The 24,316-nt window shown below is 39.5% G+C and overlaps 1 protein-coding gene across 2 annotated transcripts in view; it reads left to right on the top strand.

Annotated features, from left to right (window-relative positions):
* Nucleotides 1-14,289: 14,289 nt before the first annotated feature.
* Nucleotides 14,290-24,316, top strand: part of LOC129251127 (putative transcription factor capicua) — a 35,196-nt gene continuing 25,169 nt past the window's right edge. For both annotated transcript variants that reach the window (XM_054890508.1, XM_054890503.1), the window contains exon 1: nucleotides 14,290-14,542. The gene's annotated coding sequence lies outside the window, so the exon portion shown is untranslated. The remainder of the gene's footprint in view (nucleotides 14,543-24,316) is intronic.

Here is a 24,316-nt window from a genome sequence, read left to right as displayed (position 1 = left end):
ATTTCTTAAAGTTAGGCAGGCATACCTACTATAATTACGTTCCAGTAATCTAACTCTATCTTAATTCTTACGAGCTTACGTTTCACTTCCTTTTTAAATCTTTTTTTCTTCCTCTTTTGTGTACACTCCTTCAGTTCAGCTCCTTCGGAAGGGCGTATGGTGTGTACGCTCGTAAATTCTGAAAATAAACACGAATGTAAGAGTACAACACTTCATCATCAGCAACGTCAACGCGGCCCCATGGCTAGTTTGTTGATATGCAATTCATGCCCAGGCCGAGTGTGACTAGCCAGCCAGTCAGTCAGTCAAGCCAACAACTTCATTCGTGTCAGCAACTCATACATATCCCATTGTTGACATGCTGCCGCTGCTACTCAGTTACGCCAGAGTTCGCCGATAGCGCAGACGAACAAATGTAGACAGGACCGACGAACAGACAGAATACCAACAGCTCACAAGTCCGATAGCAACAAGAAGTAGCGAAGATAGCCGCGAACAAGCAAGTGCATTGCTATGCTGTCGGTCGCGCTGCCATCATCTACAAGACGCGATTGTTATCGACGCTGAGTAGTGCGTCTATGGACATTTCCCTCGTCACAGCATCACCACCGCCCGCGTGATCTCTCAAAGTTATTGGCATCAAGGCGTCTTTAACTTTAACGTAGACGGCTGCATGTTGCAGTGAAGCTGTTAATGGACTGGCGGTGATGGTGAATGGTTAGAGCGAAGGAAGCCGCCTCAAAGCGATAGGCCGCTGAAATTGTGACCAAACTGCGGCTGCCACGACCGATTGTTGCATGCAACCCCTCACACAAGCACACATTCGTACTTTCAAAAGTACATTCTTCATATTTATGCAAAAGTTGTACTCAATGGCGCGCTCGTTGCTAAGCCGCTCCCCACTGCCTGGCAGCCGCTGTCCCCTCGACCTCAGTCGTTTTTTTGTTTCTATTCGCTAACAGCGGCCTACCAAAAGCCACCACTTACCGGTTGCCCGGCATTGTGAATCGTAAAAAGCGCTCGACAACAAGAAATATAATTTTTCGCCACCAAACGCTGTGGCATAAAACACTCTCACATATTTATTCTTCTTTGCCCGCTCACGAACTTCTTTCTGCCTTCTAACTACGAGTATATGGTTTTGCATGTGTTATTTGATTTTTTTGCTGTTGCTGTTGCTGTTTTTGTTTTTGTTTATTTTTGCATTTGGCTTCTCCGCCTGCTTCTGTTTTTGCGAAATGCAAAAAAGTACTTAAATCAAAGCCATGAATACATTTGAGTGAATTAAGGTTGGTTGGGGGGCGGGTGGTATGTAAGTTGTATTGCACTAAAACTGCACAATACGAGTCGCACTGCGCGAGAGGGCGCAATTATGCGCTCTCACTCTCCTCGCTGCGAAATTTGCTCTCTTGGTTGTTGTATTTAATATGACGCTCCTAAAAGCAAGCATTTCATCTCCTCCCTCCATTTGCCCAATTTTTTTCTTTTAAAATTGCACTACGTGCTTTTTCAATAATACCAACCGACGAAGCATAAAATCTCAGCGAGATGTTCTTGCAATGCGAAGTGAGGTGATGGGATGTTTTTTGTTCTGATTTGCGAGAAGGGAATATATGTGACTGCAATTTGCAAACCGCAAGCAGTGAAACTGTGCTGCGACAAAGTCACAGCGAAATGCGCTCTATGTAATGGGTGATTTTACACATACGAAGCTTAAAATTGCGAAAAATATATGGACCTGTAAGACTGCAAGACGGTACCTAACGAAACTGTCATAAGATTTACAAAATTTTCAGAGGACAAGATGGCTCGGACACTTGTTTAGAATGCCCAAGGAGAGAACAACTCGAAAGGCAATTCAATTACGCCCTGTTGGAGGCCGAAGGAGGCAGCCTTAGATGGGACAGATGGCGCAAGATTATGAGTGAATCAATGGTTCACCAAGGACTGTGATACTAAGAAGAAGAAGCTTTAAATAGGAATATCTTTCAACAAACCCGTTGGCCATCAAGCACATATTTTTGACTTTTCGGATCGCTGTGCGTTCGCAAATTAGCATGTGAAGACAAAGATAAATAGACTCGAACAAATCTTAGTATTTTTTTTTTTTCAAAATTAGTGAAGAAACATGAAAAAAAGGTGATGCAATAAAAAAACAAAGATTTGTTTAAGTAATCATTAAAATCGAATATCTCGAAGAAGTTTAAGTTTTGGACATCATGTCACATAATTCAATTAATTAGAAATTACCTTAGAAATAATATCCTTAAGTATCTAGGAGGACTTTCCTGGTAACCCTGTATATATAGTAATTAACCAATTTTGAGATGTCAGAACTACAGAAAATATAAGAAAAAGTTTCAAATTGAGAACGGCAATCGAAGTTTTGGCTGGCGTAAATTTTGCAGTGTATTTTGCTTCGTCCTAAAGCCCCCCAATCTATCGGAAGACACGAAGTACACACATAAAACACTTTCCTGCGTTGTATTCTCGTTGAGACAACCATGAACAAATTAAGTTGTCAACTGTTGAGAGCAGATACCAAACTAGCTGTCAAAGTTTTAGGAGACCATTGGCCTAGCCAAAAGGTAAGAGCGGCATTAACCTGCTACCGCAGGTTTCATCCTTGCAGGCACCTGCTTGAGCCAGAGCCGCCTCCCAGGCACGTCAGGAGACACCTCCTCAATTACGCCTAACAGACATTTACTGGACCAGACAGTGTGTAGGCAGACAATAAACGACATTCATCGGGAGACCGTCACCACCTTCATAAGCTCCCGAATGCCATAATCGGAGTTAATCACCACCTACGGCAGATGACGGACTCCAGCTTCCCCGTGAGACCCGCATAACACTGGCACAATTACGTTCTGAATACTGTAGCAGGTTAAACTCCTACTTATCCAAAATTGACCCCGACACTAACCACCTTTTCACATGCCTTTCAAAACCCACATTTAAAACCCCTCAACCTCTGGGCCCAACCTGTCGAAACAGCATGTTTCCTGAGCGTACCACCGGTGATATACACTACACTGAAGGGCTTGTATTACTGCTACAACAACAACAGCGCCATATTTCGTTTAGGATTCAAATAATCGTGTTCCCGAGTCCAATATGTTCAAATAATCAAATCCTTTATATCAGAAACCGACTTGCATATGAGGCTAATCAGAATAGATGCCATTTTTGTCGGCCCGGGCGTAAATTAAACGATATACCCATTGCGATTTACATACCAGAAACCGTCGGCTGTATCTAAAACAATATTCATCCGATGAAAAATACTTAAAAACCATACCCAGTTCTCTCCATTTGGGACTTTTTTCTATAAAATGACTTAAATGTTTCGCATATTAAGTTTTATTTTAGAAATTTAAAATGCTTTCAATCTGTATCAGTATTTTTGTCCAAAAAAAAAATAATTGTTTTCAAAATTTTGGCCGTATCGTTCTAAAGTATATTTCTAACAAACAATATCAGCGCCCCTACTGAAATGCAAAAAATAAATGCGAACCCTTCAAGAGAAATAGATAATGAACGCATTTCAATGAATGTGATCACAGCAAATATATTCAAACGTAAAAAGTACTATTTCGGCTCCGCACTCGATAAAGGATGCGCATATATGATTGTCAACGCATCGTTCTTAAGTATTTGTAAACGGCTGTATAATCCATTGTATGTGTGTGACACTTCTTTGAAGCAATTGCAATCGTTCAACGTTTCACTACCTCTTCGCGCACACACTTAAATATTCTATATCTAACGATGAATAAAAATTTATAAATGCAAATGAGCGCAACAGCGTTAATAATGGTCTTGCATTTTTTTTTATTTCCCGTCTTCACATTTTAACTATGTGCCCATAGGCACGCAATGTTTGTTTTTCCCAGCCGCCAACTTTTCAATGACAATTCCAATGAAGGCTCCATCTACCATCGTCTACGTTAACACTACTGAAACTTCCCTCTCAATCGAGAATGAGTTGTTGCACTTCCATTTTTCTCAAATCTTGAGCTATCACGGATATGGCAGCTCAGAATTTTTAGAGAGAGAGGGAGAGAGAGAGAGAGAGAAATTTTGGATGGGGAGCAGGACGATACTAAATGAGTTGGGGATAGAACATCTATGTAACAGTATAACCCTCATGCCGTGCTTGTGAAAACCTCACCTCACGATGTGCTCCACAGCGTACACTTCAAACATGATTTTAACAAGCATGCAGCACTATTTTTTTTTATGCCTCGTTTGCTCGCATTCGCTCACCCTCGCCTCGGTAAAGTGTGTAATTCCTCCATTATGCTTGCAAAATTTCTCATCATTACAAGCTTCGCTATCGCTTACGCATGCACTCACTGTATATGTATGTACATATATACATTTACGTGTGGCGGCCCATGAGACATCCATCTAGCCGAGCAGAGGGTAGGTAAAAATCAGCGAGCGCCACTATGCATTATGCAGGGCATGTGTGCATAAGCCCTTCGTTCTCTTTTACTACTAAATATTTCTAAATTTTATATACATATTTAAACTTATGTGCGTATGTACGTACATACATATACACTACAATATTTGTTTGCATTTTATTCTGCTGTTGCATTTTCCCTGCTTGCTATGCTTCTGAATGGTGGAGTGCTGTTTGCGTGCATTCGCTTTTGCATACTTTGACCATGTGCATGTGTGAACTTTCTCTCACATTTCAATCCATTATCTGCGTTCGGTAAATTTTTTCTCCTCCCCTTTTGCATTTCTACAAGCATTCTTGCATTTCGTCTATTTTCTTTTCTTATTTTATTTATTTATTCTTATTCCTTCGATTCATCGCAAATTCCTCTGCTGGTTGCATTCGCCTCCTTATGCATTTAGCTTCCGAGAGGGATGTGCGCTCAATTACAACCACCGTCAGGTGAGAAGAAGCATATTTTTCAAAATTTCGCATTGCCCAATGACTCGGGCTGGGCAAGGAAAACGGTCTGGAACAAAAAAAAGGCTACTGACTTCTGCCTTCTCCTTCAGCCCACAAAATTACAATCCACCTCATACTTTTAACAGCTACAAAATAACAATACCCGACAGCATTGTGACAAGCTTTTCTAAGAGCCATATTCATGACTCTCTTTTTTTTCGGCTTTCCCTATATCCTTAGACTCTTCCATCAGCAATAATTAGCACATCAATGCGTCTCAAAATGAAGATTGATGTCTCAGTACACAAGCAGACATTGTGAGCGCGGCACTGGATCTGAAGCAGAAGAAGAAAAATTCAAAAGAGCTGCATACAATTATCATCATGTATGCACACTTTCTCACACATTTATGTACAAATCGCATACAGCAACAACCACGGACAGATTCTACATTCATCACCAAATTGCAACACTGCATTGTTTGCTATGTTATTTTCATGCTCCCACTCTCTGTATCCAACTTAGCATTGACGTTTCTTCTTTTTCTGTCTCTATGCGCACAGTGCATTTGTCGAGTGGGGTTACTGACATTCATTCGTACGCCCCGTCATCGTACAGTTGTACGACCTGTCGTCTGCCCGTCTGCGCTGCTTTCTGCTTACATTCCACACTCCGTACGTTCGTCATTCCATTGGTAGGTGGTTCCTGCATTCGTAGGTTTGTTGATTCGTTCTTCGGTCTCGTAGATTAGCAGCAATTCGTGTGATATTGCCATCAATTCATTCGTTAATTCCGTCTGTTGCCAATCGTATTCGTGGATTTGTTGTTCAATTTGTTGTCTGTTCATTGCGCCTTTATTACACTTGTAGTTATTGTTGTTGTTTTCATCGAATTTTCTTTATTTCTTATATACAGTGTTTGTCGAATATTTGATTGCTTTTCGTGAACTTCATGATGTTTGTCTGATTATTCGTATCCGTCTTAAAACTTATTCATGTTCGTCCTTTGCATACTAGCATCAAATTCTATGGAATAATTTTTCTTCAGCTTTTTTTTCTTATTCTGTACTTCTCTTTCACTTGCTTTCTTCAACAATTCTAATTATTTAAGTGTTTTTAACGCAAGCTTTTATTTACAAGAGCTGAACGAAAGCATATTCGAGTATTTCCGTTAGAACCGTTACTAAAGAAATATTTAAACTCTGCTTCTCCTTTAGGAGATGATTTTGATGAAAGAAATGCCTGCGATATTTAGGCAGTTGTGAAAAAATTTTGCCGCGGCATTTTTTTAAAATGAATCTGATTAACTCAGCCACTTTCATTTGGTCTAACGATAAAGATAATATTTTCTAATGTTTTTCTAACATGGAAATGTTTGTCAAAGTTTTATTATAGAGAAAAATATACAGAAAATATATTTTGTTGGTGCTGTTTGAAAAGCAGTGCCTCTCCTTGAATGAACTTGTGCCCGAATGACATCAGTCTTGTTCGGCCTCTATTTCACTGCATTAATTTTTCACAGCCAATAAGCAGGAATAGAATCTACATTAGCTTGCACTTGGTTTCATTTGTGTAACGAAGCTTACTGAAATACTAGGAAACGAAATCAGCTATGAGTTATTCAATTTATCATCACCATCTATGACGTCAGATTGTAGAATAGACCAACCTCTTGCACCCGAATTTGATTTAAAGAGAAAACAAAGTATATTAAAGAAACATGGACGCATTTTTGCGAGCATACCTCGCCATTTTTACTGGGCCTGGTCAATGGGCACACGCACCGGTGTTTCGGGGGAAAATGAAAGTTAAGAGGAGGTTCCGGAGCACCTTCTAGTCAATATCTAAAACTCCATACCTACTTCGCACGACAGATGGCTTTTTTAGAGAAACCCAAATACACCTACCTCTAAGTTTGCCGTTGGCTGACAAGAGGTGACTGCTAGCAGAAAAAACGTTTTCTATTATTTGATATGAGCGTGACTTTCAAACATGGAACCACCCAGTTACAGTAGCCGCTAGAATGATTTTTAGTTGCTTTTTGGTTTATCAGTTTTATGGCGACTTTTTTTTATCGAAGCTTTGCTTGAGCGAATAATTTTTCTTCAAAAATCAATAATACTGTCCGAATTCCATTGCAATGGAGTTAATTTACAACCAATTTTTATGATGGTGATGATACTACAACCACCCGCACAGCTATTTGTATGTATATGTACATATGAATATAAACACCCAGTAGAAAATGTGAAGATGAAGCTATGCATTGGAGTCAGGCGAACCACATATCGACACTCCTGGAGTGTCCTTTCAAATGCCTTGTTTATTTACCTTTTCTGTCGTCCAGTTCATTTCTGAACTTCTTTTCGAATGAGATGACTTTAGTAATATTATTTCTTCCTAGTTGAGCAAGTGGGAGCTGCAGACTCAGCAATGCCATGTTTTGAGATGGGATAGTTGAAGTAGTTGCAATGAGCTTCAGACCAAACCTTAATCTTCATACTCTGATCAGATATAGTGTGTTATATGGTTTTTGTTCCAGTAGTTTCTAAAAATATTTTTCCAAAAAAGCATCGTCAAATGATAGAAGAGTTTAAAATTGCAAATAGCTTCATAAAAATGTAAAAAAAACAATTCAACGAATCGAGTTTTGAAGAAAAGGTTACGAGAATAATTGTGGTGCAAAATGCATTTTTTTTATTCACAAATCTCTCAAAAGTCACATGAGGCACAAAAAAAGTTATTCAGTTACTTTCGAATGAGAGAAGAGTTTTACATTTTAAAAGGCTTCATAAAAATGTTAAAAATAATTCCACGGAATATTTTAGCGGAAATCTTAAATGTATCATTTTGATGATTGCGATAAAAAAAAACTGTGTTGATTTTTTTGTGTATGGAAAATGGAAGTTCAGAAAAATGTTGCTAGTGTTCGGATATGTTTTTTTTTTTATTTTTATTCAGGGCGAGTCTATCCATGCATACACAGATGGCTCAAAGCTCCGAGCATCTGGGGATCTCGGCTCCCCAACTACTGTAATGTCTTTCAGGCTGAACTGATGTCAATAATGGAAGCAGCGATACCTGGCAGCGGCGATAAAATCCCTCACAAAACAGTCGACAACCTGCAAGGTAGACATGAAATGCCGGCTTCTGTGCCATTGTCCTGTTCTATCCAGACGGAGATTTACTATTCTAGGCAGACAATTTTTTAACGAATTGGAAGATCTCAGTTCTGCAGAAATAGGAAATGTTCTAAAATTTTTGAAAAGCACACACTGCAACAGGGAAAGCTCCGCACGAGGCATCACAATGAGCTATGAGCCTGATTGTGTGCCACAGGATAACCGCTTCAACCTAACTTAAACTATTTATTTTTTGATAATTTTTTTTAATGTCTTTTTTTCTAAACGGGTTTTTCAAATTATCAAATCGCAGTATTTTCCTGACAGACAGATTGTACATAAGTAAATAAAGCCACTTTAAAGCGTTCACCACGTAATTTCCTACTGGTACTGTCCAACCGCGCAGTACCGGTGCTCATCATTTGTTATCGATCTATGCGGATGTAATAAATTTGATAATCCTTCTTTTCCTTCTACTTTCTATTCTTCGACGCTTTTCAACAAAAATTCAAAAGTGAATGATAGGAAAAGTGGGCAAGTGTTGACCGCAATGACAAGAACAACAATAGTAACATAACCATACAAAATTAAGATAACAATAAATGTCATGAGACATCAACAACAAAGAAAGGTAAGCAGCAATAAACCAAGTCAGCCTGTTTGAATAACAAAAGTTTTTTGAACTTTCGCAATATTGTTGTTTTTTATCGTACTTGGTTTTTTTGTTTGTTTGTTTGTTGTGAACATAGAAATTACAGTAACTTTTGCTGTTGATGTATTATGTTGTTCTTTGTTCTTGTTGCGGTTCTTAATGGTTCTCGTGAGAGGTTGCCATTTCGGCATTTATGTTGTTTGTGTTTTCAGCTGTTACATAAGACCATCGAAAACTCAATGGAGCTTCAATTTACTCTTCGTGAAAATACACATATATACAAATATGTACTTGCATTTGTATATTTTGTTGTAATTAAAAGTTAAAATAAAATTTTTCGATTTCTTGCGAATTTACTTACTATGAAAACTCAAAGCTAATATATTTCGTGACTTCAAATTATATGCACGTCTAACTGAATGGTACCTACATAATGTAATTATGCAGTGAAGTATAAAAATGCGATTATACGTATGAACATTTAGCAAGATTTGTCAAATTTAACAAAAAAAAACTTTTGCGATTGGAAATTTGCTACAAAACATAAGTGTGAAGTTACTTACCTCTTTTATTTTGTTTCCTTTTTTAAATATATCGATAAAATACTAAGAAAATCTAAAACGGCGGGACCTTGCGCCCTGTAAGGTTTTTGTAGGCAAATAACTCGTCTTGGACGCCAAATTTTCACAATTTTATTTCGCTATTCCTTCTTTGCTTTATATTGAAGAAAAGGCCAGCGTCAACATAAAAAAATTACCAAAAATCAACGGTAATTTGCAGGCAGTTGAAACTTGCACTTGCACTACTAAAATTTCATGAGCTATAAAACTGCATACCCAAAATTTTAGAAATTCTGATTAAAAAGTTGCACGTTTTAATAAAATTTTGTATTAAGTTTATAAGTTTTCGTTATACGGTTTTTGTTGTAGTACAAACTGTGTGGTATCTTTGTCAAAAAGTAACGGGGCTTATATGAGAAAAATTTGTAGGGGCCGGAGTTAATAGTGGTTGGCGCAGGTAGATGCGAAGGCAGTTGATTATATCCGGTAAGGCAAACTGTGGGCAACCTTAAGTCAGTCAGCCCTATTCAATCTTTCAGGGTCTGCACTTATTTTGCATCTTTGGTGGAGCTACTTTACTGGCATCCATAAGCTTCATATGTTGATCATCGCTTTCACCTTGCAAAGGGCCTTTAACAATTTTGCCTGAACACCTCAGAAACTGAAACAGCTACGCATTCTTGGAAGATTCTAAGCTACGGTGATTGGAGTACGTCAATTGTCATTTAAACAATTACAAGTACGGATATTAGCCAAGATTCAGAAACTCCTCCAAACATTTCATAACAAGCAGTGATCAATTTTTATTGGAATGTATTTAATGTCTTACTCATATTTACCATTTCTGTCATTCTAGTTTTCCTTTGCCAGCCAGGCATTGAATCGTAAATTCTATAGCGCTTGTCAACAAACCAACTACATACGACACGAATATGCATATATTTCTGTCTATTTACATATGCGCATACATGCATACATATGTTTGTACATATGTAAATTCAAATAGTTGGCTAGTCGCGCGCTTTTTGTGTGCAATGGTATGAGTCAGCGATTAGTTGTGGCTTTTTAATCATCAAACGCGCGCCACTATGATATATGAATGCACACACGCACACCTATACGTATGTAAATAAACCCCAAGAAGAATGCGTCAAAAAATAAATATCAAATGAGGAAAATACTTAGACCTACAATTCTAACTAGAAATGGCTACTTAGTTAAGTCAAATAGCCGACCGGAGATATCTCAAACACACGAGGCGGCCTAGTCTCGTGTCGTTCTACTACCCAACAGGAAATAATTGTCAAAATTTAAAAAGTAATTCACGTTTAACCAATAAATAATGTCAATAATACCCTACAAGACATCGCTGAGCCCTTTGGACTTTGTGATGACATTTATGAAACCTGTGATGACAACAGTAGACAGTAATTGCATTTTAAGCATAAAAACAATTAGTTGATTTGACTTTGTAGGGTGATGGAATTTTCACTTAGATGTAATTGCTATGAAATAAAAAGAGATATAATATCACAACAGCTAGGTAAAAGTACTCAGTTTTGCGCAGCGACTGGAACAAAAATGAGTAGTTTGCTAAGCACTTTTGTAATACATGGACTGAAAAGTTCTGGGCCTAACACATAGATGGCACTAGTTTTATTGCATTGACCTCTTTTTCAGTGAGTACAAACTTTAAAAAGTCAGCTGTTAAAATGCGACGATATTCTATTCATTTATTCGTTAGTTATTGTGCTAAGAGTGACGCTATTTTTGCTATTTTCAAAGCAATGGTTGAAAAATAATTTCGTGTTTTAATTTCACACTGCTTCTTGATGGGAAAAAATACCGTTCAAGCAAAGCAATGGCTTGAAAGGCGTTATGAGGACTCCACTCCATCAGAAACAACAATAAAACGATGGTTTGCTGACTTCAAATGTGGTGGCACAACCTAATGAGCAGGTAACACCAGAAAACATCAAAAAGATGCACAAAATCGAATACATCGTTTTGAGTGGTCGAAAAATGAAGTTGCGTGAGTTAACTGACATTGTAAAAATGTCAAAAAAAACGTGTTGGCTTCATATTGTACAAGCGTTTTTTTGTAAAAGAAAGCTCTGTTCAAAGTGGTTGCCGCGGTTGCTCCCTGTTTTATTTCATCAAGACAACGCACTGTCACAAGTCAATCAAAATAATGGCAAAACTACTTTGAATTGGTCCCACATCCACCGTATTCGCCAGATTTGGCTGGCAGCGACTACTGGCTGTTCGCAGATCTAAAAAAACGCTCGCCGGTAAGAAATTTCGCTCGAATGAAGCGTTCAACAAAAGTGGTATTGAAATATTTGAGCGCCGTTGGAATGATTGCGTTGTTCTTGATGGAAATTAAGTTGATGAATAAAGCTAATTTTGAATATAAAAAAACGTGTTTTAGTGTGTGTGTTGTAAAGCCCAGGTCTTTTCAGCCCATGTGTTAACTATTCATGACAATAATATAAATATAAGGATTTCTTTGATACTCGTCTGTTTTGCAGAATAGTAAAAAAACAATACATTTTCAATGGTGTTGAAGGCAATTACTCCTCCAGTTCGGAATATATCTCTTGCAATTAAATAAAGCAAGTGCTAATTTCTTTTTAACAGATAACAACCGCTTGGATGCCTCCGTAATAATTGAATTCAAAATTTGATACCGCCTCCGAACGATAGATGTTTTTTATGATAAGCTTTTTCATAGAGAAAATATACTTCGACCTATATCTGCAGGGAAGGAAGTACCTAAGATCGCCTGCTACTCACGCACAAAGAAAGAGAAATCCATTTTAATCTGAAATATGCAACAGCCTTGAAGAGTAAAGGCACGAAATCGGTGTGAGCAGGTAATCATTCTGTGAGTTGATTACCACCAAATACTAAATGATAGTCATTACATATTCAGCTTTTAATATTTTATCGTTACTCTGTTGGAAGGTCTGGTGTGATATTAAAACCGCCTATTTTCAATTCACGCCAACTCTATGTGTCGATTTTTATCACTTTTGTTGTTGCATTTCTGTTGAAATGACAGTATTCAAACTATAATGAATATGGGTAGTTCCGGTGATGTATACCCGACTCTCGTAGGAACGGTTTTGTTATGATTATTTGTCAGCTGTCACGTGTGTTCATGGACAATTACCTGAATGCTCAGTGTATAGCAATTGTGGGGATCCAATACCAAAATGAAGGAAATTTTACGGAGATCGATATATTACGCGACAGGTATGTCAATTGGGTACCAACATCAACCGATTTGTCACTATTGAATTTCCTTATGCGAGGTGTTTCTAAAAGGAAGAGAGTATGCCAATAATATTTACACTCTTCATTACAATAAAACAGATACGCGAGCATTTCAAATGAACACTACAATTTTTTTTTTTTTTTAACAGTGGAAATAATAGAACACCCTATATACATATATGAAATGCCTCTATGTAACTACAAATGTAATTAGCTCAAATCAGAAGAAAAGCGCTCCGGAAAAAGCCCAATATACTACTAAGATTTTTTTTTTGTTTGGTGGTTAAGGTAGGATTCAAAATACCTTCACACTCTTCCCGGAACTGTTTTCTATATTACTTTGGGAGGGCCCAGAACAATATCCATAAAGGACCAATTCTATTCACCCACGTCTGGCTCCACCATATTCGTCTTCTTGTGTATCTGTGCGACTTCGTTTTGTTGCCCTGTGTCGAGGTCAATCTTTTTTTCATAGTACGTTGTCGATGTATTTCTTTACCGCGTTCCAACTGTCCTCGTATTCGAGCAGTTTGCTGATTATATTGCTCGGCGCGATGTCGCCAATCTGCTCCTTCAGAGCATTTCTTTCCATACTATTAAGGTAATATCATTAGTATGCACGATGACGTATCAGGGGATGTGTTTACAAAAAAAATGAGAATATGCTAATTATCAAAACTATTCAAAGAAAATGAACGCAATGGCACTTCGTTGTCGTCTGAACAACGACTGATTGGACGAGTGCGTGAATATGTGTGAGATGATCGTGCATAAATTCCCCTTACAATTTTGTTTTTCACCATACTTATTGGCCAAACCTTGTAAATCGATCCTTGACCACTACCCATGTTACTTCGTTGCCATCTGAACCAAAGATGATAGATTACCAGGTTTGACTTTCAGCCATGGTGAAAAACGAAATTGAGTGAGCCACTGCTTCATCAGCGTATACTCGACAACAGAATTCTGCCCGCTCATTTCCCATGTACAGGTATTCACACACTCGTCCAATCATTTATTGTTCAGATGGCATCGAAGCAACATAAGAACGACTGCTTTGATTTTTTTTCTGGTTTATCACCAACACAATCTCAGTTTTTTTCATATACAAATCGTTTTCATGATATCGGTTACATTCATGGTGAAACGATTTTTAGATAGAAGGATTTCTTTACTACATAGCAGACCGTTGTTCGGCTTTGAGCGAATTTGACAGATGTGCCGACGTCATTCGTTTTGTATGCCACTAAGCTAAAGCTAAATTTTGTGAAACACAAGACGAATGACGTAGAATCCAAAGTTCCCCTCAATTTTTTTTTCACCATACCTAACGAGCAAACTCTGTATCTATCATCCTTGGGTTACGTCAGCCTATTAGCTGTTTTTTTTTTTTTAATTCTAACGGTCTGATCTTCTGAACTCTTTTCACCATTGTCTGAACAACTAGTGATTGGAAGAGCGTAGAAAATACGTGAGAAATGTGTGGGCACAATTGTGCCTTCAACTCTTCTATGACGTGGCAGCCAGACTACACAGTTTTGCCAAATCTTGTATTATATCATTTTTTAGTTGTGTGTGTGTAAAGCAGCCAGTAGTTTTTTCCCTACAGGGTTGCTGCAATCATACTGACGCACACAAAAACATTACTTTGCTCTTCTTCTTTGATGCTCTTTCCCGGTTAGTTAAACATTTTGCCAAGAGTACATATTTAGTTGTTTCTGCGCGTATAAATGGAATTGCATCAGTTTGGATCGAACAGTCAGAAATCGAGCAACCCTCCAGACTTTTTTACGCGATCCTCAGCTTCAGAGCAGATCTAAAAAATTGCCGGCAGTTGTAAGAATCAAAACGAAAAACAAAAAAACAGAATATCAGAACCATATCAGAAATCAAGGCGCTTCAAATAATAACGCGTGACACGGTGGCGTCGTCGTGTACGTCCGTTAATAAAATATTAACACTCTCCAACTTATCGATAACGTATGAAACAGTGTTTTGAAAAAAAATCTGGAAATTCCGTGAGTGTTATAATAAATGACTACATTTTTTTTCCGCTGCCCTTCGACGCGGACGCGCCTGCGGATTTGTGGGCTTGCACGTAAAACTGTTTTCGTTTTTATCTACAGTTTCATGACTGAAGAGAGTGCAGACTAAGGTATTGAGGAGGCGCGGCAGTCGTCGGTAAGCAGCGCAGTGCATTGAAAGGAACGCAAATTTGCAAAATTTTAGTCGTTCTTTTTGCTGCCCGTTGCGGGTTCATGGCGTTGCTATGATTTCCTCTTAATTAAACCGCAAGATTCGCTTAATTGAATTGCTCCAATTCGGTTGGTCGTAAAATGAGTTTTAAATATTGTATTTGTTAAAGTGCAAGCAATGTTTGTTTGTATAAGTATGTGTATGTGTGTGCTGCATTAAACGAATTGGATAAAGTTCGTCGGACATGAAATATTTCCGAATGTTCGATGCTGTGTTTTTTTCTTTTTTGTTTCTGCCTTTGTTACACTGCCATGAAGGAGTGAACAGGAAACAGAGTGACCGTGAGGTTTCGGTTAAAAATGCAGATATTATCGTAACAAGTTATTTACTTGGAGACCGTCCGTTTTCAGGGGGATTCTGCTGTTTCCGTGGCGCCGCAATCTTATGGCGGATTCTTATAGAACTCGACAAAAGAAAACGAAATGAAAGAGTAAAATTTTTTGATATCTCGCTTATTTTTCGAGATATTGAATAAAAAAGGCCTTCAAAATGCCCTTTGGAACTTCACTATAATTTGCCACATTACACTATATATTTTTTAACAATTCACTAAAATTCACGAAATATACACTCACACGCGTGTTTTTACTTATTTTTATCCTTATATTCGAATTACTTTTATTAAAATAAAATGCAAATGCCTTTGTCCATACAGTCACTTTCCAATTTTAAACGCGAATAAGAAGAAGATTGGGATGACAAAATATGAACAAAAATTAAGTATTTAAGTTTAGTGTTAATGTTGGGGATGGGGGTTATTGTCCCTCCGTACTACATACACGCATATGATGTTTTAATTTTGGGTTCAATGGTTTTAACACGGAAAGAAGTTCTACGCAAAAATACTGTGGATTGCGTAGCCGGAGTTGGACTGATGAGGGTTATTTTTTTGAAGCGCGGCCAAAGGCCGCCCACGCGAAGTTTGAACGAGTTGTATGTTTTTATTTTCAAAATTATTTCTCAACTTAAAATTACAGCAAAAAATACTGCAGTTTTACAATGAACCTTCTACTGAATACGAACTTCGTTTTTATTTCAGGTGTATGGCAACACCAACTTTTCGCTAAATTAGAGAACTTTAACATTAAGTTACTTAAAAACTAAGCGAGATATCAAAAAATTTTACTCCTTCATTTCGTTTTCTTTTGTCGAGTTCTATAAGAATCCGCCATTAAATTGCGGCTCCACGGAAACAGCAGTATTGCCGTTTTCAGTTTTTAAGAAAATATAAAATTCATATGGAAATAATTTAAAGATTTTATTTCAAATTTTTTGGGGCATATTAAATTTTATAATTATGCTATGCTATGCAGTTAGCATATTTCCATCAAATGTAAACAAAAATTAAGATTCCCATTATTAGTTTCAGATAGGGGATGGCTTTTCATTGCTATCACGATAAATTTGCTTGTAATGTCTAAGTGCCAACGTTTTTTCAATCTTCGAAGCACTTCAAAAAATCATTTTTTTAACCTGTTCAGCTCCTCCTTCGATACTGTCTTTATCTCGTCTATCGTAGCGCAGAGTCGTCCTTTCATGGGCCTCTTCAGTATCGGGAATAAGAAAAAGTCACAGGGAACCAGATCTGGAGAATACGGTGGCTGTGGCATCATAAGTCTGTTGTTTTTGGCCAAAAAGTCGCGCAGAAGCAACGATGTGTGAACAGAGGCCTTATCGTGATGCAAGAGGCAATTTTTGTTCTTCCACAAATCCGGGCGTTTCTGGCTGATTGCTTACCCCAAATTGCGCATAACTTGCAGGTAATATTCCTTATTGACCGTTTTACCCTGTGGTAAGAACTCATGACGCACAACGCCCCTGAAGTCGAAGAAAACGGTAAGCAAAACTTTTACATTCGACCGAACTTGGCACGCTTTTTTCGGTCTTGGTTCGTGCGGCAGCTTCCATTGAGATGATTGAACTTTAGTTTCCACGTCATAAACATAAACCCACGATTCGGCACCAGTTATGACCCTCTGCTTCTGGAGCAAATTTGGGTCGTCGCAGACAGAGTCCAACATCTCATTAGCAATGTTCATGCGATGCTGCTTTTGGTCGAAATTTAGCAGTTTTGGTATGAATTTTGCGGCGACCCGTCCCATGACCAAATCATTGAAAAAATCGAATGGCACGAGCCAATCGATATGTCTAGGTCCTCAGCAACTTCTCTAACGGTGATTCGACGATTGGCCAATATCATTTTGTTCACTTCATCAATTTTTTCGTCTGTTGTTGAAGTGCTCGGGCGGCCGGACGCTTTTCGTCGATCACATCTTCTCGACCTTCTGAGAACATTTTGTACCACCGATAAACGTTGCTTTGGTCCAAAGAAGCTTCTATATTTATAAAATTTTTTTAAATTTATAAAATTATTTTCTACTATCTGCATAAAATGTTTTCAAAGCTTTAAAAAACGAAAAACAAATTAATATTAGTTTGGGGAAATCCTTCATTTTCTTGGTAGATGGTGGTAATTGTCGATATCTCGTAAAGTATCAATCAAACTAAAATTTACGCTCGTAGTCAAGTTGACATTTCACACTAAAAAACGTATTTTTCTATTTTTTGTTTGTTCAATTCAGTTAAGAGTTACAGGGTATTTGCAATGGAAGTCAACAAAGAGAAAATTCGGTACATTTTATAGTTTTTCTTTGATAAAAGCGAAATTATGGTGCCGCTACTGTAACTGCTAATTATGCGCCATTTTGGTTTCGCCGATTCCCTTCAGGCAGTTTTAATGTCGATAAAATCACAGAAAGAAGTGGAGTCGACCGGCATGTTCGTAGTCACAGCATCGCTCAGTGATAAAATTGAGAGCGCCATTAGCACCCTTGAAGCCTTTTTTAAGGCTTTTTACGTTCCCACGACAGTCGGTTCTACGTAACCGGATCTATATTTGGTCAACGATCTATATTTGGTCAAGGACTGTCACTTCAGTAGCATTCCCCATTTATGTATGGGGAGTGTTTATGCTGCTACAACAACAACGACAAGCATTTTTTTATTCCATCTATATGTACATATATGTTCCCGTAAACCAAGGTCTATTACTATGCTAAACTTTTTTAATAGCCCTTCCCTTTCAGAATTCATATTGACCCTTTTTCATTTCATATTACCTACATAACTGCCTCAACAATCAGCCGCTATCCCGTTCTGGAAAATAGACTTTTAAGTTTATGAGAACTTGCAGTATGGCGTTTTCCAGAGACATAAAGGAACTTTGCACATCCCGATCGCAAAAGTTTATTAGCTTCAAAAAATTTGCCTTTATAAAAAATTCGCACAATTTGCAGTCGGTTACAAGCCAGTTTGTTGTCTTGCGGCCACAAAGCTAGTATTACGACCGTGAAATTGGTCCAATCACTCTTGAAGTTGCGATTCTTCTTCTTGCTTGGTGCGATAATCGCTTAAGTGATTTTGGCCGAGTTGAACAAACCCCGCCAGTCGTTTCCTTCTCGTGCTAACCGGGGCCAATTGCAAACACCAAGGGAAGCAAGTCCTTCTCCACCTGATTTTTCCAACGCAGAGGAGGCCTTCCTGTTCCTCTGCTGCCATGGTACCGCATCGAATACTTTTGGAGCCGGAGCGGTTGTATCTATTCGGACAACATGGCCCAGCTAACGAAGCCGCTGGATCTTTATTCGCTGCATTATGTCTATTTTTCTCTCACACACTCCAAGTGACGCCTCATCGAATGTTGCCATCGTCCAAGCTTTTGCGTCATACGATAGGGTGGGCATGATCAGAGCTTTATAAAGTTTAGTTTTGTTCGTCGAGAGAGGTAATTGAGTAGTAATGGCCTACTTAGTCCAAAGTAGCACTTTTTGGCAAGAGAGATTCTCCATTGGGTTTCAAGGCTGACATACTAGTTCCTAAATAAACGAAGTCTCTTGCAACCTCCGAATCATTATTGTCAGCAGTGACGTGTGTGCCGATCTGCGAGTGCGCCAACTGTTTGTTTGATGACAGGAGGTACTTCGTTTTGTCCTCGTTCACCGCCAGACCCATTCGCTTTGCTTCTCTATCCAATTAGGAAAAGGGAGACCTAACTGCGCGGTTGTTAACGCCGATGATGTCAATATTATCGGCATATGCCAACAAATTTATGCTCTTATAAAAAATTATGCCTGAGTGAGTGCGGCTCGCACGTTCTTTACCACCACCAGAGTCACCCTGTCTGAAACCTCGTTTGGTATCAAACTGCTTGGATAGGTCCTTCCCAATTCTGACGGCGCTGCTTGTATTGATCAAAGTCATTTTGCATAGCCGTATTTGCGTGTTTGCGTTTACCGATTCAGAATATCAGTAATAGTTTTTATTATGAATGACGTTTTGACAATCGTTCTACCAACAAACCAAGCCGGATTAAAATCCCTCGAGGGACTGTCACTTCGACAGCATTCCCCAAAATTCTTAGGGAATTAATAATATTATTTGCTGTTACAACACCCACACTTCAACATGCTAGAGAATTACAAAAAAAAATAAGTTTGCGTTTGTATTTCATAACAACGTTTTAAACCTATATTTAGAAACCCTTTATGTACTATTTTCCCCCTTCTACGTAAAGCAATTCTTTAGCTTTGTGGTTAACATTAATTTCCTTAATGCAAAAACTGCAAAGCCATAATTACTTTACTCTATCATATTAGTGAAAACCAATAGCAAAACTAAGCAAACAGAAGAATAAAACAAAAAATTTAACCATATGGTTAACACACAGCCAAAGAAGTGACTGGCCGACAATCCGTTGGCTGGCCTGACAGTTTGACTTAGTGTCACCGCTTGCCACAATTCAATTTGTTTGCATTAGCGCTGTGCTTTATTTTGACCACAAAATTTCAATCAAGCAACCAGCAGGCGGACACGGTTCGACTGACAATAGCTTGCGGGAGTCGTTGGCTGCTTGAATGGCTCGCGAAATCATAGACCACATAAAAGGATGCACAGCCGCTCGTAGACAGTTATACGCAATCATTCGCAATCATTTTTACATTTATGAAGAAACTACAGCAACATTTTATTGCTCGTTCCATTTGCCTTGCTGCTCTCTTTTATTTACTTCTTTTCATACGCTGTCAAGCATCCGCCACAACGAAGGCCGCGGATTTGATTTTAATTTGAGTAGGCTGAGTACTGCGCTGTAAAATGAAGCTTCTAGCCGTAATGCATTCGACGTGTCCTAGTGTGTTTGTGCGTGACACACTGGCAATAGAACACGAGTCCGATCCATGAGGAGAACATTAGGCATTTCAAAAAAATGTAACACATCGCCTTTCGGCTGACAATGGCAAACTTTCCAGTGTATCTCTTCTAAGCTTTTCTAAGAGGAGCTTTTTCATGGTAGAAATACACTCGGTGGCTTGCAATTGCCTGCCGAGGGACTATTGAAAAAAAACAGTGCCTACCATTTGGTGTTTCGTGTCCAGTGTTTCGAACCCGTGCACTTCCGAGAGGTAGTCACGCAACAATCCATTCGGTTAGGATGGCCGCCCGCCCTCTCTCTTAACAGATCATCTGTACTTCAAAAGTGGTAGGTATTAAACTGTAGGTCTGTCCATTTGCGGCAGAGAGAAGAAACCTTTCCTAAATACTTTTTAAGGCGCGCATGAGAGATTATTAAGACATATTTTTATTAAAACTTGAAGCAATTCAACCTGGCAAGTCCTGGCGTGTCAACCTAAACATCAAATCATAGCTGAACGCAAACCAGCGAATAAATAATATTTGAAATACGACGCAACCACGTTTTGTCTCATTTTTATTCTATTCTCCTTCCTTTTAATCTTCTTTTTCGAGTTACTTTTTCATCTCTCAGACTCGCGCAACCTGTGCGCTATTTGCTTCTCCACTGTTGTCACCTGCCCTCTTGCCCTAGCTATTGTTTCAGTTTGCCCAGACAGGCAGCAGAATCTACCACCACAAGCCATTTGCCGTCATCAAGGCTGCACTTGCCTACTCCTCTGCTCTCGTTACTTAGTTTTTCTGCAGTCTGCTTGGCACGTTGGTGTTTAGCAGCCTCGACTTTGACGAGCTTGCACCGAGAACTTGGCATGCAATGGCACAATTAAGCACGACCACCAATGAGGTGGAGAAGGGGTGAAGGCGAGCACTTGAAGTGCATGGAAAGAGAAGCAAACTTGATGGTCGTTGGTGTCGTCCTTTGGCAGTGTGTGCTTCTCCCTTCCGTACTACGTAGCTCATGCAGCTCGTACATTGGCGTCACACTCATCCGGGCAGTCAACACAAGTAGGCTACCCCTCTTATGCCGCACACTCAAAACAAATCAGACGCTACCACTTTCACAGCCATGATCTATGCTGTCTTTATCCTTTTTCTGTGAAGAGGAGGAAATGGGTGACGACTACCGTCGATCTACTTATGCCATATTGGCTTGGCTGGGATTTTGTTTATTTTTTGTGAGTGCTCCCTACGTATGTATATTTTCTCAGCAACAACATTGAGATGTGTTTCCTCTCTTTTTCATATTTTTTATCCGTGTTTATTTCGGTAACTTTGCTTTTTACACACCAACAAGTAGCAAACGTTGTTGCCTTTACGTGCGAGGCAAAAATGTGAGTTGCATAAAAACGGCGCACAAAATGCATAGCTCTTGTCGTTTTGTACGATTTGAAGGACGAACGAACGGAAGGGATACTCGGTAAACGTGTTAGGCCTCACTGGTGGCAATGACTACCACGCCCACCAAGCACGCCCCACAACGGAAATACTTTTTGAAGTGCCATGCAAAAAAGCGCTTAGGGATGATGAATGAGTGGCAAAGACTCAACAATATTCAAACTATGCACTCGCAAAATATGAGATTGTTAACTGTTAAGGAATAAACAAACTAGACGAATGGAAATATTCATCGATTTCTGCTTGTTCGTGCCTTGGTCGCTCTTCGCTCTGATTAGGTAACAACAACACGGACAGGCGGTGGCATCTGATTGTTGACTGGACGTGTTTGATTTTTCACGAGATAAAATTGTGGCTGTGGTTCTTTATGAGTGGATAGAGCAATCATTGAGTAAAAGCCAAAAGGAAATCAGTTAAGTTCATAAACTTTAGAGTGAACTAATGTACAACAAATTTGTGGTAGTTACAAATAGTACGAGAGCCTCTGCTCCTTGCTATGTGTATACGAGAGGGCTTGGGCAGGTTTGTTCATTGTGATACCGCATTTAAGAGAACTCCAGGCTTGCGCTTTCTCGGCATTTAAAGTTGAAAGTAAGGCCGGCAAATATGAAAAATACGCGTGAAGCCTAGAAGCGCGAGGCATTCACAGAGAGACATAGCTAACAGTGTCGCATTTCATCCAAGGCGCTGCAGGGCCAGAATAAGTATTGTAGGCTCTCTAATATATTCTTGCCTCGTACCCCCTACTGTTGTTGTTGTTGTAGCAGTAACTTTGCCCTGTCGTGTAGTGTAGTCACCGGTCGTCTTCGTCTAGGTCATCCAACAGTAGGGCCAGGAAACTTGCGGTTTCGATGGGTTGGGTCCAGAGGGAAAGGGGTGGTAGATGAGTGGGTTTGATGAGGCATGTGAAAAGGTGGTTAGTGTCGTTGCGGGTTCTTTCACATGCTGGACATATGTTTAGTACTATATGTCGGGGTCAATTCTTGAGTTTAACCTGCTACAGTATCCAGAACGTAATTGTGCCAAGGTTACGCGAGACTCTCGGGGAAGTTGGAGCTGTTCGTCTGCAATGGGTGGTAAATGGACTACGATGACGGCATTCGGGGGTCGAGAGCTTAAGAAGGTGGTAAGAGTATCCCGATGAATATTCTATTAAACTCATTAATACCGGTGAATATAAAGCTACTAGTGCGAGGTAGATTCGAGATTTAGGCTTTTTCATCCTCTCGTCAGATTTTTCTGGTTATACCAGAATTGCATTCAATTCAATTTCAATTTAAACCGATCTAAGCAGGTAATTACGAGAGGAATACCGGCCACCTCAGTTACAATGTATAAGTAGTGCTCGAAGATGTTAGTTGTGGTACACCTCATGGCAAGCTCATTCAGAGTATTGATGCCTTCAAGGATAATTCTAGAAGTTTAATCATTTGCGATCAAAATATCTTTAAAATGAATACCACCACCTACCTACCCATGTTTACAGATGGCTCGAAGTTGAACGGAAGAGTTGGTGGGAGAGTATTCTGCGAAGAGGTCCTTATTAAGCTCAAATTTAGGCTTCCAGACCACTGTAGGAAGCAGTGAATTGCTTGCTTCCTTCTGTTATTACTCACTTACAAGCGGCAATAAGTGCCTTGGCCTCGTTATATGTGAGCTTGAAATTAATCGGTGAATGCCTGACTTCTCTCTCGTTTGCATCAGAATACTTCGATATTAGGGTCATTTGGGTTCCTGGTCAAAGTGACATAACAGGAAACTGCTGGGCTGATGAGCTAGATAGACAGGGGACTCTGGAAACGATTTCATCGCGAAATAAGCGGATTTGGGTTCCCTTGAACTCAGCGAGCGATGGGTTGCTGCGCAAACGTGCAAAGTCACGACATCCTTCTGGCCACGCCCAGATCAGAGGCGCTTCTAAGGCAAACAAAGCTGCAGCTCTCGAATTTGGTAGGTAACCTTACCGGACATTGTCCGTTCGTTGCGTTGAGCTTGGGATTGATTCGAGTCCTTTGCTCAGAAGCTGCCTGGAGAACGAGGTGGAATCATCTCAACTGTCTTGCTCTCGTTGGGCAAAGATTTAGATATCCAAAGCCCCTTCTTCCTTTTTTCACCTGTCCGGTTCTTTTCCATCTCCTTCTTCTTCTTCTTAATTGGCGCTATAACCGCTTACGCGATTTTGGCCGAGTTTAACAAAGCGCGCCAGTCGTTTCTTTCTCGTGCTAACCGGCGCCAGTTGGACACACCAAGTGAAGCCAAGTCCTTCTCCACCTGATCTTTCCAACGCAGTGGAGGCCGCCCTCTTCCTCTGCTACCACCAGCTGGTACCGCATTGAATACTTTCAAAGCCGGAGCGTTTGTATCCATTCGGACGACATGACCCAGCCAACGTAGCCGCTGGATCTTTATTCGCTGCGCTATGTCTATGTCGTCGTAAAGCTCATACAGCTCATCGTTCCATCGTCTGCGATATTCGCTGTTGCCAATGTGCAAAGGTCCAAAAATCTTACGCAGAATCTTTCTCTCGAACACTCCAAGCGTCGCTTCATCGAATGTTGTCATCGTCCAAGCTTCTGCGCCATACGTTAGGACGGACATGATGAGAGTCTTGTAGAGTGTTAGTTTTGTTCGTCGAGAGAGGACTTTACTACTCAATTGCCTACTTAGTCCAAAGTAGCACTTTTTGGCAAGACAGATTCTACGTTGGATTTCAAGGCTGACATTGTTATCTCCTAGTATGCCACATTTTCGAGTGCTTAAATTTACTCCAGCGGCATCCTGTTACTCCAGCGGCATCGCCAAAAATAATTGCGGAGTATTTTATGATGCTACAATAAGACCTTAATTTTCTACCTAAGCAGGAACGGTCGCTACTTTATATTGTTTCAAAGTTG

This window comes from Anastrepha obliqua, chromosome 1, assembly GCF_027943255.1.
Source record: "Anastrepha obliqua isolate idAnaObli1 chromosome 1, idAnaObli1_1.0, whole genome shotgun sequence".
NCBI lineage: Eukaryota > Metazoa > Arthropoda > Insecta > Diptera > Tephritidae > Anastrepha > Anastrepha obliqua.
The sequence above is the reverse complement of the archived record's forward strand: the minus strand, read 5'-3'. Positions and strand labels throughout refer to the sequence as shown.